Source organism: Myxine glutinosa, chromosome 1 (genome assembly GCF_964187855.1).
Source record: "Myxine glutinosa chromosome 1, kmMyxGlut1.1, whole genome shotgun sequence".
NCBI lineage: Eukaryota > Metazoa > Chordata > Myxini > Myxiniformes > Myxinidae > Myxine > Myxine glutinosa.
Genome location: NC_136261.1, coordinates 256,038,648 through 256,052,431, shown reverse-complemented (window position 1 = coordinate 256,052,431; position 13,784 = coordinate 256,038,648). Strand labels below are relative to the sequence as shown.

The 13,784-nt window shown below is 44.6% G+C and overlaps 1 protein-coding gene across 5 annotated transcripts in view; it reads right to left on the bottom strand.

Moving 5' to 3' along the window:
• Positions 1 to 13,784, bottom strand: part of LOC137436619 (transmembrane protein 121-like) — a 188,574-nt gene that overhangs the window by 109,161 nt on the left and 65,629 nt on the right. For 4 of the 5 annotated variants that reach the window (XM_068130584.2, XM_068130575.2, XM_068130604.2 and 1 more), the window contains exon 2: positions 6,242 to 6,344. The exons of the other annotated variant lie outside the window; for it this stretch is intronic. The gene's annotated coding sequence lies outside the window, so the exon portion shown is untranslated. The remainder of the gene's footprint in view (positions 1 to 6,241; positions 6,345 to 13,784) is intronic. 5 annotated transcript variants of the gene reach the window in all.

Genomic DNA, 13,784 nt, shown 5'->3' with positions numbered 1-13,784 from the left:
GTACTGGCCATACCGTGATGAAATTGTTATTTGTGACGGGGTTCTATTCAAAGGTCGACAAGTACTAATTCCAGAGCAGCTACGTAAGGATATCCTCGACCAGCTCCATGAGGCGCACATGGGGATCGAAAAGACAAAACGTCGAGCACACAAATGTGTTTACTGGCCAAGCATACATCTGGACATTGACAGAGTTGTCAGAACATGTAAGGCATGTCAAGAGAACCAACCAGAACAAAGGCATGTCAAGAGAACCAACCAGAACAAAGGCATGAGGCTATGATAGCTCATGAGATACCAGCAGTACCATGGACAAAGGTAGCCAGTGATATGTGTGAGCTACACGGGCAGACCTACCTCTTGGTGACAGATTATTACACCAAGTACCCAGTTGTGAAGAGAATGGAATACACGACGAGCAGTGCAGTAGCCAAGGTTACATCTGAATGTTTCAGTATGTTCGGCCCACCTCTGGAGATCATATCGGAAAATGGACCTCAATATGTGGGTAAGCCGTACCGTGATATGTGTACCAAATGGAATGTAAAACACACGACAACATCGCCGAGGTATCCACGCAGTAATGGATTGGTTGAGAGACAAGTCCAAACAGTGAAGAACATGATCAAAAAGTGTATTAGATCAGGGAGTGACATATATATTGCACTACAACACCTGAGGTGCACACCTGTGGATTCCCACCTCCCAAGTCCAAGCGAAATGCTGTTGAACCGGCCTATACGCACAAACCTACCAAGCCGTCTGTTGGTTCCTGCACAGCAAAGGCATCAGGAAATTCAGGAAGGATTGAAGGAACGTGGAGACCGGATGGCGAAGCAATACAACAGAACGGCTGGGCCGGAATTACCTGAATTGGCTATTGCACATCGGGTTCGGATTCTGAACAAGGACACGCACCAATGGTACCCTGGGAAAGTTGTGGCTTGCTGTAATGAACCCCGCTCTTATATAGTACAGACGCCTAATGGGACGCGTCTTCGAAGAACCAGGGCACACTTGCGTGAACTTCATCCGCCCGATTGTTGCGCCAATTGGAAGGAGGAACCGACCCAACCAACACATCAAAGTCTACCAACTGCTCGACGCGTACATTTCAACAATGACGCTTCAGCAATGGAAACTAACGGCTGCTCCAGCTCCAAGGATGACAAGAGTGCTGAGACAACAAGGCCGGACAACTCTCCATACTCGACCAGATCAAGCCGTGTGATTCGAAAACCATTGAGATATTGTGATGGTGAATAACGACCATCAGAAATCAGCCCTTGTAATGTTGGTGCAGAGATAATGCGTTGATTGAAATGGCGGACAATGGAATGATTCTGTGTTTTCTGTGTTTGAATGATTCTGTGTTTTAGCTAATCACACTGAGCAGTAATTACATTTTGGTTAAGAGTTATAACAGTTACCCCAGATCCCATCTACAGTGCGTTCAGAAAGTATTCAGACCCCTTCACTTTTTTCACATTTTGTTATGTTGCAGCCTTATGCTGAAATCGTTTAAATCCATTTTTTCCCCTCATCAATCTACAGAGCTCAGAGACAGGATTGTGTCGAGGCACAGATCTGGGGAAGCCTACAGAAAAAATTTCTGCTGCATTGAAGGTTCCCAAGAGCACAGTGGCCTCCATAATTCTTAAAAGGAAGAAGTTTGGAACAACCAGGACTCTTCCTAAAGCTGGCCGCCCGGCCAAACTGAGCAATTGAGGTAGAAGGGCCTTGGTAAGAGAGGTGACCAAGAACCCGATGGTCACTCTGGCTGAGCTCCAGAGATCCTGTGTGGAGATGGGAGAAACTTCCAGAAGGACAACTATCACTGCAACACTCAACCGATCTGGGCTTTATCCACATACAATCCTGTCTCTGAGCTCTGCAGGCAGTTCCTTCGACCTCATGGCTTGGTTTTTGCTCTGATATGCATTGTCAGCTGTGAGACCTTATATAGACAGGTGTGTGCCTTTCCAAATCATGTCCAATCAATTGAATTTACCACAGGTGGCCTCAAATCAAGGTGTAGACACATCTCAAAGATGATCAAGAGAAATGGGAGGGACCTGAGCTAAATTTCAAGTGTCATAGCAAAGGGTCTGAATGCTTATGTCAATGTGATATTTAAGTTTTTTCTTTTTAATAAATTTGCAAAACTTTCTAAAATCCTGTTTTCTCTTTGTCATTATGGGGTATTGAGTGGAGATTGATGAGGGAAAAAAAGAATTTAAACGATTTCAGCATAAGGCTGCAACATAACAAAATGTGAAAAAGTGTGAAGGGGTCTGAATACTTTCTGAATGCACTGTATGTGTGAAACAAGTTATGTCTGATTGTTTTTATTATTTTGATTTAGTTTAGTAGTGTTTTGTTGCACACAGACATAATAATTTCAATGAAAGGGAGATGTTGTGATTGGTACTACGTACTGCGTAGTGACGTCTGGGGGCGTGGCTTCAGTGGTTGCTGGCGGCATGCCATGATGGCCGTGTGTTCTGTGAGAGCTTGGTATCGTCTTTAATAAACAACTTGATTTAAGGAGAGTCCTGAACTTACTACAAAGGGAAGCACCAATATCTTCTGAAAACATTTTCTAAATGGCAGACTGAATCCCTTTCTCGGTATGTGGAAATTGAACAAGGATCACCTGGCTTGTGGGGAATAAGGTCACTGCCTGGGAAATACTTTTATTATACTTCTTCATTTCAACAGCATTTCTCAGTTTAATAAATGATCGTACATTTACATGATGTGCGTTTCATATTTTCAAAATTTCATATTCACTATTTCACACTTGCTAGAAATAAAACTTCATGCACAAAAATATGAGGCCTAGTTACATTGTGAAAATTACTAGTTAACAATCTCATGGTCAACCAAACACCACAATAAACAGATTATGTAACAACTTTCTCGTTCACATCATCAAAAGTAGTGTCAGTATCCATGAAACTTCTGTCTCATAAACAGGTGGGTGAACACCTGAACCCACCACATTGCTATTCATGGTCTAATCATGGCTAATGATCATGGCTGATCATGATATGATATGATCATGATAATCATGATAATGATCATGATAATCATGGCTAATCTCATGGTCAACCAAACACCACAATAAACAGATTATGTAACAACTTTCTCGTTCACATCATCAAAAGTAGTGTCAGTATCCATGAAACTTCTGTCTCATAAACAGGTGGGTGAACACCTGAACCCACCACATTGCTATTAATCATCAGTTATTTCATATGTTAATACAGACCTACTTTTATTGAGGAATAGCAGGGCCGCCTGGTGCTGGGGGGTTGGGGAAGCGGGGTGGAGGGAAGGGATACCCGACGATGCCCGGCTGGATGAGTTTTTCCCAGTGGCGATTTCGGGTTCGGGATGTGTTGGACATTGAAAAATATTGGCAAAAAGCAATGGAAATATTGGCAAAAGGCTATGGAAATATTGGCAAAAAGCTATGGAAATATTGGCAAAAAGCTATGGAAATATTGGCAAAAAGCTATGGAAATATTGGCAAAAAGCTATGGAAATATTGGCAAAAAGCTATGGAAATATTGGCAAAAAGCTATGGAAATACTGCCCCAAAGCTATGGAAATATTGCCAAAAAGCTATGGAAATATTGGCAAAAAGCTATGGAAATATTGGCAAAAAGCTATGGAAATATTGGCAAAAAGCTATGGAAATACTGCCCCAAAGCTATGGAAATATTGCCAAAAAGCTATGGAAATATTGCCAAAAAGTTATGGAAATATTGGCAAAAAGCGATGGAAATATTGCCAAAAAGCTATGGAAATATTGCCAAAAAGCTATGGAAATATTGCCAAAAAGCTATGGAAATATTGCCAAAAAGCTATGGAAATATTGCCAAAAGGCTATGGAAATATTGCCAAAAAGCTATGGAAGTATTGCCAAAAAGCTATGGAAATATTGGCAAAAAGCGATGGAAATATTGCCAAAAAGCTATGGAAATATTGCCAAAAAGCTATGGAAATATTGCCAAAAAGCTATGGAAATATTGCCAAAAAGCTATGGAAATATTGCCAAAAGGCTATGGAAATATTGCCAAAAAGTGATGGAAATATTGCCAAAAAGTGATGGAAATATTGCCAAAAAGCTATGGAAGTATTGCCAAAAAGCTATGGAAATATTGCCAAAAAGCTATGGAAATATTGCCAAAAAATATCAGCAGTCTGGTCCAGTTGCAGTCTGCGTGTTGACCAGTGCGTATCCTCGGAGCTTATTCATCCCTTCAACCTCCCCTGTTATTCAAGCACCTCATCCTTTTCAGCTTAGAGTTCCCTTCTTCCTCATGGTGGTTACCTTTTGCCTACAGGTCAGCAGCAGCACTGCGTAACACAACATCCCAATATACTCTTTTAGTGGCCTTTGGGGGCCTCAATACGGAAGTTGAGGCCAATGTGTGATAGCTTAAAACCTTGGCCAGATTCTGAAGTACCTCCACCCAAAATCTGGGGGGCTCTGGGTGCTACGGTTTGGCCGTGAAAGAATTACGTACAAACGCACATATGCACAAACAAACACAGAAACACTTGAAAATATTTATAACATGAGGGAATCGTTGGTTACATTTTGGTGAAGATCTGGCTACTAGAATATTTTAAGTGAATCTTCACCACTGAGAGATAGGGTCAAGAACGATAAATAGCATTATATTTCAAAATGTTGTGAACTGATTATGACAAAACTTCGCAGATGATTTATGTAGGTGACAAAATCGAGCCAATTCGATTCTGATTAAGTTCCGGATGAAGATGCAGCTTATCGGTGAAATACAAAACGTAAACTCTTCAGCCTGGTGGATGTGTGTGCTTCAATGAGTGCTGCAGTAGTTCATCCTGTCTGTGTCCCAACTGGGTTCCGAATGAAAGGAGGAATGAGAGATGAGGTGAATGAGATGCGTTGCTAAATGTATTTGTAATGAAGGATTAAATGGATGGTGCAGAGTGGGTTATGTTTGATGAAAATGAGGAGCACAGCCCCTTGTGGGGAGAATCTCTGCTTTTGTTAGCAGTTGGTAAATTGCGGGCTTCTGCTGTCATGAAAAATGGATGCCATTCCGAAGTTCGTACTGGTAGTAGTAAAGTTTTTTTTTATTGCAATTGTGCAAGAGTTTGTTGAGGGGCAGGACGTTTGGCTCATGGGGTGTAGGAAATTGTTAGAAGGACATCCAGGCCTCAAGTGGGACCAAAGAGCCCAGAGGGGTGGGGGTGGGAGTTCGGGGTGGGCTGAATGCCCCAGGAGATCGACTTGCACGCCACGTGCCAGTGAGGGCACTAGTGTAACATTTGTGCCAGGCAGAAAGACTGCAGATGGAGCCACAAGGCCCAGCCACAAGATGTGCAAAGGCACAGAAGGAATATTTGTAGATGAGGCCTAAACTTGGTAGAGCACCCACAAGCACATGGTGCAGGAGATCCATTTGGTTACATAGAACCATAGTAGGATAGTTTGAGGTGCTCCTTCGCACCTTTGTGATGTCTGCAGACGCCGGAGGTGAACGGAGTAGAGTAAATGGATTTGCGTGGACCCATTGTGGTTCAAATTGTTAGTGTTTGAGTAGGCCCCCCGCCCCATCAAGCTACTCCACCGGCGATTGCCGTGCCACCTCATCATTTTCTGTCCCAATGCGTGCCTTGATCTTGCTCCTGGGAGATAGTTTAGCTTACAATTAAAGTAAAAACATCAGAAAATCAAAAGTCAACAACTCTCATAAGTCAGTCTATTATTATCCTTTCAACATCATCATCATCAATAATCATCGTCATCATATCCTATAGTTATTGCTTTATCAAGACCAAACTTTGATGGCATACTCAGGAACTCTTTTTTGATACTCAGGAATGCTGATGAGAATACCTAGACCATCAAACATATTGTGCCCGGTGAGAACTTCGTGCATCTCCCGGGAGAATAAGACACATTCACATATGATTAAAGTTAGTTATTGCAATGTATTCTGTTTGACAATTAAATGATTGCGTGTTTATGGGGATAAATGTGCGTTGCGAAAGTGAGTTAGGTCAAGTTCATATCCTTTCATCTTCTCTATCTACCGCATCGCACCATTTCATGCCAAACACATTCAAACCTGCATCGACATGCTCGTTCTTTAGCGGAGAGGTGAACGCAATCTCAACGGAGGCAAATTCAGTTACAAAGTAAATGAGTGCAAGTTTCAAAGCCCACAGCTGCCCCTACCTGGTGGGACGCCTCTGCAGCCCGCCAATCAGGTGCTGCCACAGCGAGGGATGCGATGCCCCATCGACAACCATCACAGGCTGCTCATCAGCCCCCGCAAACCCTGCACCAATGAAGAGATGCCAGACCGAGGAAACAGGGAGGAGGTGATGAATAAAAAGGGGTAACGTACTGAGAAAAAGAACACAGAGGGAAATCGAGCAGAGAGAGAGCTGACTCGACAGAACATAGCATACCAGAAGAGAACAGTGGAGAGTTGCAAATAAATAGAACCTAAGACTGCTTCAGCCTTCTGTTCCCTCTCCACGCCTCACACACACACACACACACACACACACACACACACACACACACACACACACACACACACACACACACACACACACACACACACACACACACACACACAGACATCGACTCACTCCAATGCTTCTTCTTCTTGTTTTGACATTTTCCTTTTCATTATTTGCGTTTTTCCAATCTTCTTTATTCTTTCCACTTTCTTTCTATCCTACGGCTTTTTCACATGACATGTACTTCACCACCCGGCGCACTTTCGCTTCAACCAGGTATCGTCACAATGCCTCAAAGTGACCACCTGCCCTCAAACAATGGCACGAGATCCCCGCAGCCACGCACATCATCACTTTCAGCTCACGGATGTCCCACAGTTTCCCCACCACAGTGGAGGAAGGAGTCCAGAGGAAGGCAAATCCGAACCGCAGAGCAGTGACTATGGTAGTCTCTGCCGTGGTTACTGAAGGTGCGTCGGGGCACGTATTGGACCCCACACTTCATTTGACATATTCTGAATTTCTTAACCCCTCTTCCCAAACTCTCCTTTCTTAATGTGGGTGTTGAGATCCATTGATTGTAAAAGTGCTAAGTCATTGTTGTAAGGCATCAGAGAGCGGATTTATCATGTAGGGGATAAAGGGAATGTATACATGCTTGTAAATTGATTATATGGCCTGCATTGTCCCATCCTGATTTCTCCCGCCACTTTACCGTTTGAATTGCGCAACTGGCATTCCTCCCACCAATTTCCTGCTCAATTGCTTTTATATAATAAATAAATGAAAGAGTTGATTTAATGTCTTGACTTATCCTGCTCGGGTTTGCTCTGGGATAGCGCTCCTGTGGCATTTGGTCCAAGAGAATAATTGAAACACCATTTTCAGACGGAGTGCGACACATGGCGTTGGTTCGCTCCACCAATTAGATATCACCCAGTCGTAGGCACGGTTCCCCCATCTGCTTCATTCATCTCACAGGTACTGTAAACTGATCCTGGGCGCAAAGATCCAGCCAGAGGTGAGTGCTATAGACGGCATCCGTGGTCTTTTATAGACACACCGGGTTTTCAGAGTTATCCACCCATGAGGTCATCACTATATATACCTTGGTCCTATCTCCTCAAACGTCATCCCTACCTCCTGTATGGTGCACAGGAACATTTGCATGTATAGAGTATGTAAAGCTTTTTGATAACTGAATAAAGCCAAGCTCTGAAGAAAACATTTGCAAAAGTCAGTGAACCCTTGTTTCTTTTCTTTTTTTACTGAACAAACATGAACGTGTCGAACATAGAAAACTGATGCATGAAGTCGACACTAACTCGTGCACAAGACTATTTCCAATATAGCTTCACATGGCAAACTGTAGTAAATCAGCAGGGCAACTCATTTATTTAAAAAGAGGAATAACTTAAGAGGGATAAAAATGCTTTGATCTTCCATACACTATTTTTTATATATTCAAGTAATGAAGTGAAATTGGAATGTTGAAAGCCATGTCAATCTCGCTCACAAAGAGCAGTGAGAAACCTGGCTGGAAATTCATACACAAAGCATAAAAGGAATAAATTTCAGATGAAATTCAAACGTTGTTTATGTTTCTCAATTTCCTCTCCAGGATATTTGGATGGAGGGGAAGCACAGGGATTACAAAGAGTTTTATCAGCATACACATATCTTTGAAAAATAAACGCTGCGATCTATCAAGCGACGTACAGGCAGGCAGCAATATTGCTAATCCAGACAGTGCTATTTTCTCAATTGCATTGCTCTGAAATCTGATTCTTCAACAAACTTTCAGTGCCATTATCAAAATGTGACATAATCGTAATTACATTCAGCATGTTTTATGTGGAATTTGATTGATTGCTTTTTCCTGTTAAACTGTCAAATTAGCAATCTTTAAGGTAGTGGGACGTAGGTTGTAGACAGCAACCGCCCAGGGTGGTACTACCTTCCTGACTTAGGAGCGTTAAAGTGGTGCCCGGAACCATCTTATACTCTCCGTGTCAGGATTGCTGGTCTTACTTTGTGTCTCACTCAAACTATCAGCTACCGGGCTAACTTTAACCTCTCTTTCTTACAAACAAACATCATACACTCTTCATCATACACTTTTCTTCTCTTTTATTTATGGCTTGGCCTCAATGAGGACTATATAGTCTGAGCCTGGAGCCTCCAACATTATAAATAATAATAATAAATAAAAAAAACTCAACCCACCAAGCGTCTCAAATAGGTAAACATACAAATACAGCTGTTGAACGTCTTTTATACATGAAGAAAATAAAGTGCAATGAAAAATCATCTCCCTTCACATTCTGAAAATAATGGATGGGTTTGTAAAGTTGGAAGCAAGCGTTACGCCTAGGTCCCCCGTCGGTGAAGTGATGTGAGTTGACAAAGTGGAAAATGCAAGGCGGCCATCTTGGATTTTGACGTGGCGACCCAATTTTCAATAGCGTTCTTCCTTATGCCTAGATACACCCACACACCAGATTAGAAGTTGGTACTTCGCTTATTTTTCAAGATATTCCGCTCACAAGGTTCAGACATACATGGCGGCGGCCATTTTGGATTTTGACGTGGCGACCCAATTTTCAATAGCGTTCTTCCTTATGCCTAGATACACCGACACACCAGATTAGAAGTTGGTACTTCGCTTATTTTTCAAGATATTCCGCTCACAAGGTTCAGACATACATGGCGGCGGCCATCTTGGATTTTGACGTGGCGACCCAATTTTCAATAGCGTTCTTCCTTATGCCGAGATACACCCAAACACCAGATTAGAAGTTGGTACTTCGCTTATTTTTCAAGATATTCCGCTCACAAGGTTTTTTTTTGTTTGTTTTTTTTGGGTTTTTTTGTATACAAGATCGAGGCTCGTGAAAGAGCGAACATTAATCACACAGAAAGACAAACAGACACATAAAACAAATAACATCGGGAGCGGTAGACAAGATGGGGAGAGAGGGGGAAGGACACAAACACAACATTTGAGAGCAGGGACCGAGAGACATGGAGACATCGAGAGATCTGTGGGAGGGAGAGGGCTTTGGGGGGGAGGCATGTGAAGGGGGGTGGGGTGGGGGTGGGAGAGGTATAAACATATGGACACTGCCAGGACTTCCAGGAAAGAAGTTGGAATTTCAAACAAGGTGGATCTGGGGTGAATTAGTGGGGGTAGAAAAGATCAAGGTTTTGGATGGGGGAAGATAGGAGATGGTGGTGAACAGCTGTTTTAAAGACCTGGAGGGAGGAGTGGGATTGAAGGGAGTGTGGGAGTTTGTTCCAGAGGCGGGAGAAAAGAGGAATGAAAGAGTGAAGGTGAGCAGAGAGCCGAGATTTCGGCAGTTTAACCATCAGAGGGTTGCTGGCAGATCTTGTGCGACCTGTAGGAATATTTGGGGGACAGAGCACAGAGAGAGCTGGGGGAGCAAGGCCGGAGAGGAGTCGGTAGAAGACAGAAAGACCACCTACCTGCCTGCGGTGAGTGAGTGAAAGGCCCTCAGAGATAGCTTCATCGCGGGAGATTCCAATGATTTTGAAAGCTTTGGATTCAACAGCGTGAAGCCGAGCCAGGTGTGAGGCAGGAGCACCAGCCCATAGGGGAGAACAGTATTCCATTGAGCTGCGGATGAAAGCCTTGTATGTGGTGAGGAGCTCAGGTGTGCCGAGGAAGGACTTCGCACGACGGAGGATGCCCAGTCGGCGACTGGCTTTGGAGGCCAGCTTGGAAATGTGGTTTTCCCAAGAAAGATCATGGCAGATAGTGAGACCCAAAAGCTTGAGCGACAGAACTTCTTGGAGAGGCTTGTTGAGAAAGTAGATGGGAGGGTTGTCCAGTCGATCTTTTCGGAGAGACACAGTAAGAGAGTGAGATTTGTCAGGATTGAAAGACATGTTCCACTTGTTTGACCAGTCTGTGATTTTGTCCAGGTCTTCAGAGAGTGAGGAGGCTGCAGACTGCCGATCTGAGGGAAGAGGAATGGAGCAGCAGAGAGTGGAGTCATCAGCAAAGAGATAGAGAGGATTTTCCAGAGAGTCAGAGAGATCATTGATAAAGACCAGAAAAAGCACAGGGCCCAGCACACTGCTTTGGGGAACTCCAGCCTGAACAGGAAGGGGAGATGAGAGAAATCCATTCAGGGCCACACGTTGCCTACGACCAGAGAGGAAGTCCGCAAGCCATGCATGGAGATTTCCATGGATACCATAGGAGGAGAGTTTGGTGAGCAGAGCTGGGTGCCAGACCGTATCAAAGGCACGTGATATGTCAAGGGAGACAGCTCTGATTTCCTGTTTGGCATTGAGGACCTCCATCCATTGTTGAGACAGCAGAAGCAGCATGTCCAGAGTAGAGTGACCTGGTCTGAAACCAAATTGATGATCAGTGATCAAGCCATTGGAGAAGAGGAAAGATTTCATATCCGAAGCAATGATGGATTCCATGACTTTGCTGATAATTGGGAGCAGGCTGATTGGTCTGTAGTTGCAAGGATCTGTTTTTGCACCTTTTTTGTGTAAAGCGGTAATGTTAGCTGATTTCCAGGATGCTGGCAGATGACCTTGAGCAAAAGATAGGGTGAAAAGAACAGAGAGAGGGTGAGATAGAGCAGCAGAGCAGGATTTTAGGACCCGTGGGCTGATGCTGTCTGGTCCAGTTGCAGAATCAGAGTCGAGGTTTGACAAAAACTCCTCCACCTTGTCAGGAGAGAAGGACACAGAGTTCAGGAGCAGTTGGGTTCGACTGGGAAAGGTGGGAACAGAGAGAGATGGGTTTGGGACTAAGGATTTTGAGGCAAACACAGAGTTGAGGCATTCGGCTTTGTCACGTGCGATGTCAACTGTGTGGCCATTTGAGGTAAGGGAGGGGATGGAGGGGGAACAAACACCAGAAACGGATTTGACCAGATGCCACCAGGATTTGGAGGAAGGAGACAGGTTTGAGAGTTCATTCTTGAGTGAGGAGAGATAGTGCTTCCTGGCACTCCTGAGGGTAGACACACACTTGTTCCGAGCTTGGTGGAAGGAACTGAGATTGCCTTCAGTTGGATTAGCCTTCCAAGAGGCAAAGGAAAGTTGTTTCAGGGCAACTGCCTCACCACAAGATTCAGTGTACCATGGACGGGAGGAAGGGTAAGACAACTGAAGGCGAGATGGGATAAATCTGTGCATGAGAGAGATCAGTTTGCTTTGGAAGAATTCCCAGGAAGAATTGATGTCAGAGGCAGTGGAGATGGGAGACCAATCCAGACGATTGATGGCTGCTTGAAGACCGTCCCAGTCGGCCTGAGTGAAATGCCAGACTTGTCGATGCTGAGGAGGCTCTCTGAGAATGGCCAGAGAGATGTCCACTTTGACAAGCACATGATCAGAAGAACCGATTGGAGCAGAAGAAGAGCAGCAGACATTAGCAGGGAAGTTTTTCATAACCAAGTCTAGAAGAGAAGATACTCCATTGGCTGAGATCCGGGTCGGGAAATTGACAGATTGTGTCAATCCCAGTGAGTCGCAGAAGTCCTTTGCTGAGGTGCCATGACTGGTGAGAGAGGAACCCACACCCAACCAGGTGGCATGATGACAGTTGAAGTCACCACATATGAGGAAGAGAGAGTTGGGATGAGTGGATAGAAGTTGGTCCATGTTGTCAGACAGTGAAATGTAGATGGAGTCATCACTGTTTGGGGGACGGTACAGAACACATATGAACAAAAGGTGGGAGCGGAGAGGAAGCCGTAGCCAGAGGTACTCCTGGGGGTGAGGAGGAAAGAGGGCAGTGCAAGGAGAGTGAGGAAGAGAGTTTTTGATAAAGATAGCCACCCCACCACCAGGCCGAGGCTCAGGTCTATCATACCAGAGGAGGGAGTAACCAGGAAGAGATATTAAGGAATCAGAGACATCTTGAGGGAGGAAAGTCTCTGTTAAGCAGATCAAGTCTGGATTGTCAGAAGCAACCTGTATGGAGAGATCAGTCAGGTTTGAGCGAAGGCCCCGGATGTTTGAGGTCCATACCGTTAATGAAGAGAGAGGGGGAGCATCAGGTACAGGACAGGGGAGGGGAGGAGTAGGGTAAGATGAAGGATGAGAGGGGGGGGGGTAGGGAGAGCAGTTGATAGTGTGTCAGATATTGCAGAAGAGTTCCAAGAAAGGGAAGGATGAGGAGGATGAAAGGTTTGATGGTGAAGGGATGAGGCACAGTGAGGGGTTGTTTGAGGGGGGGCAGAGGAAAGTAGAAGGTTTGGGGGGAGTGGAGGTATGAGATAGAAGGGAGACGAAGTGGGGAGGAGGCAGCTTGGAGGAGGAGGGGGGAGGAGGGAGAATTGGAGAGGAATGGTATGGGGGGAGAATTGAATGGGAGGGGTTGGGGGGGAGTTTTGAAGGGGAGGAGTGAGGGGGGAGTTTAGGAGGGGAAGGGCAAGGGGGGAGTTCAGGAGTGGAGGGGCAAGGGGGGGGATTTGGAGGGGAGGGGCAAGGGGGGAGTTTAGGAGTGTAGGTGCAAGGGGGGGGGGGTTTGGATGGGAGGGGCAAGAGGGGAGTTTAGAAAGTGGATGATTAATGAAAGACGAACATTGATAACAAATTGGGTTTGTTGTGATTTTCAAGTTAGCAATCCGATTCAGAACGATGGAGGAGGGATGGAATGAATGTGAATTTAGACCATGTAGTGAGGGAGACGTATAAGATATTGAATTTCTTTTTTTTTTAAGTGGAATGAGTTGGAGAGGAAATTGAGAAAAGCCTTTTAAATAGGAAGAAAAACAGCGTGTTGTAATATACCACTGAATAAAACACAGAAGGGGAAAGGTTAAACATATTTAAATAATATTTAAACAGAATTGTGAACAATCTTCTATGCACAAAATACCAACGGGGGGAGAGCCGAGAGGGACCACCACGAGTCACGTGAACAGGGCAAACGGTGGATGGCAAGGAGATAATGGGGGCGGGGCGAACAGCACACCTGGACAGAAAATACAGGATGAGACAACAGTACACGTGGAGAAAGGAAAATAAATGTTTTTGGTTGTTTTTTTTGGTTTTTTTTTTGTTTGTTTGTTTTTTGGGGGGGGGGGTGGGGATTTAGAACGTTAGACAGAGTATTATGTTCGGGGTAGAAGGGAAAAAACTAAGAGCCAAGCAAAACACGCTTAAGTTAACAAAACACCGACGGGGGTACAACTTGAACTACAAGGCCACACACGAGGAGCAGAACACGATTAATTAATTACGAGTTACAGGAA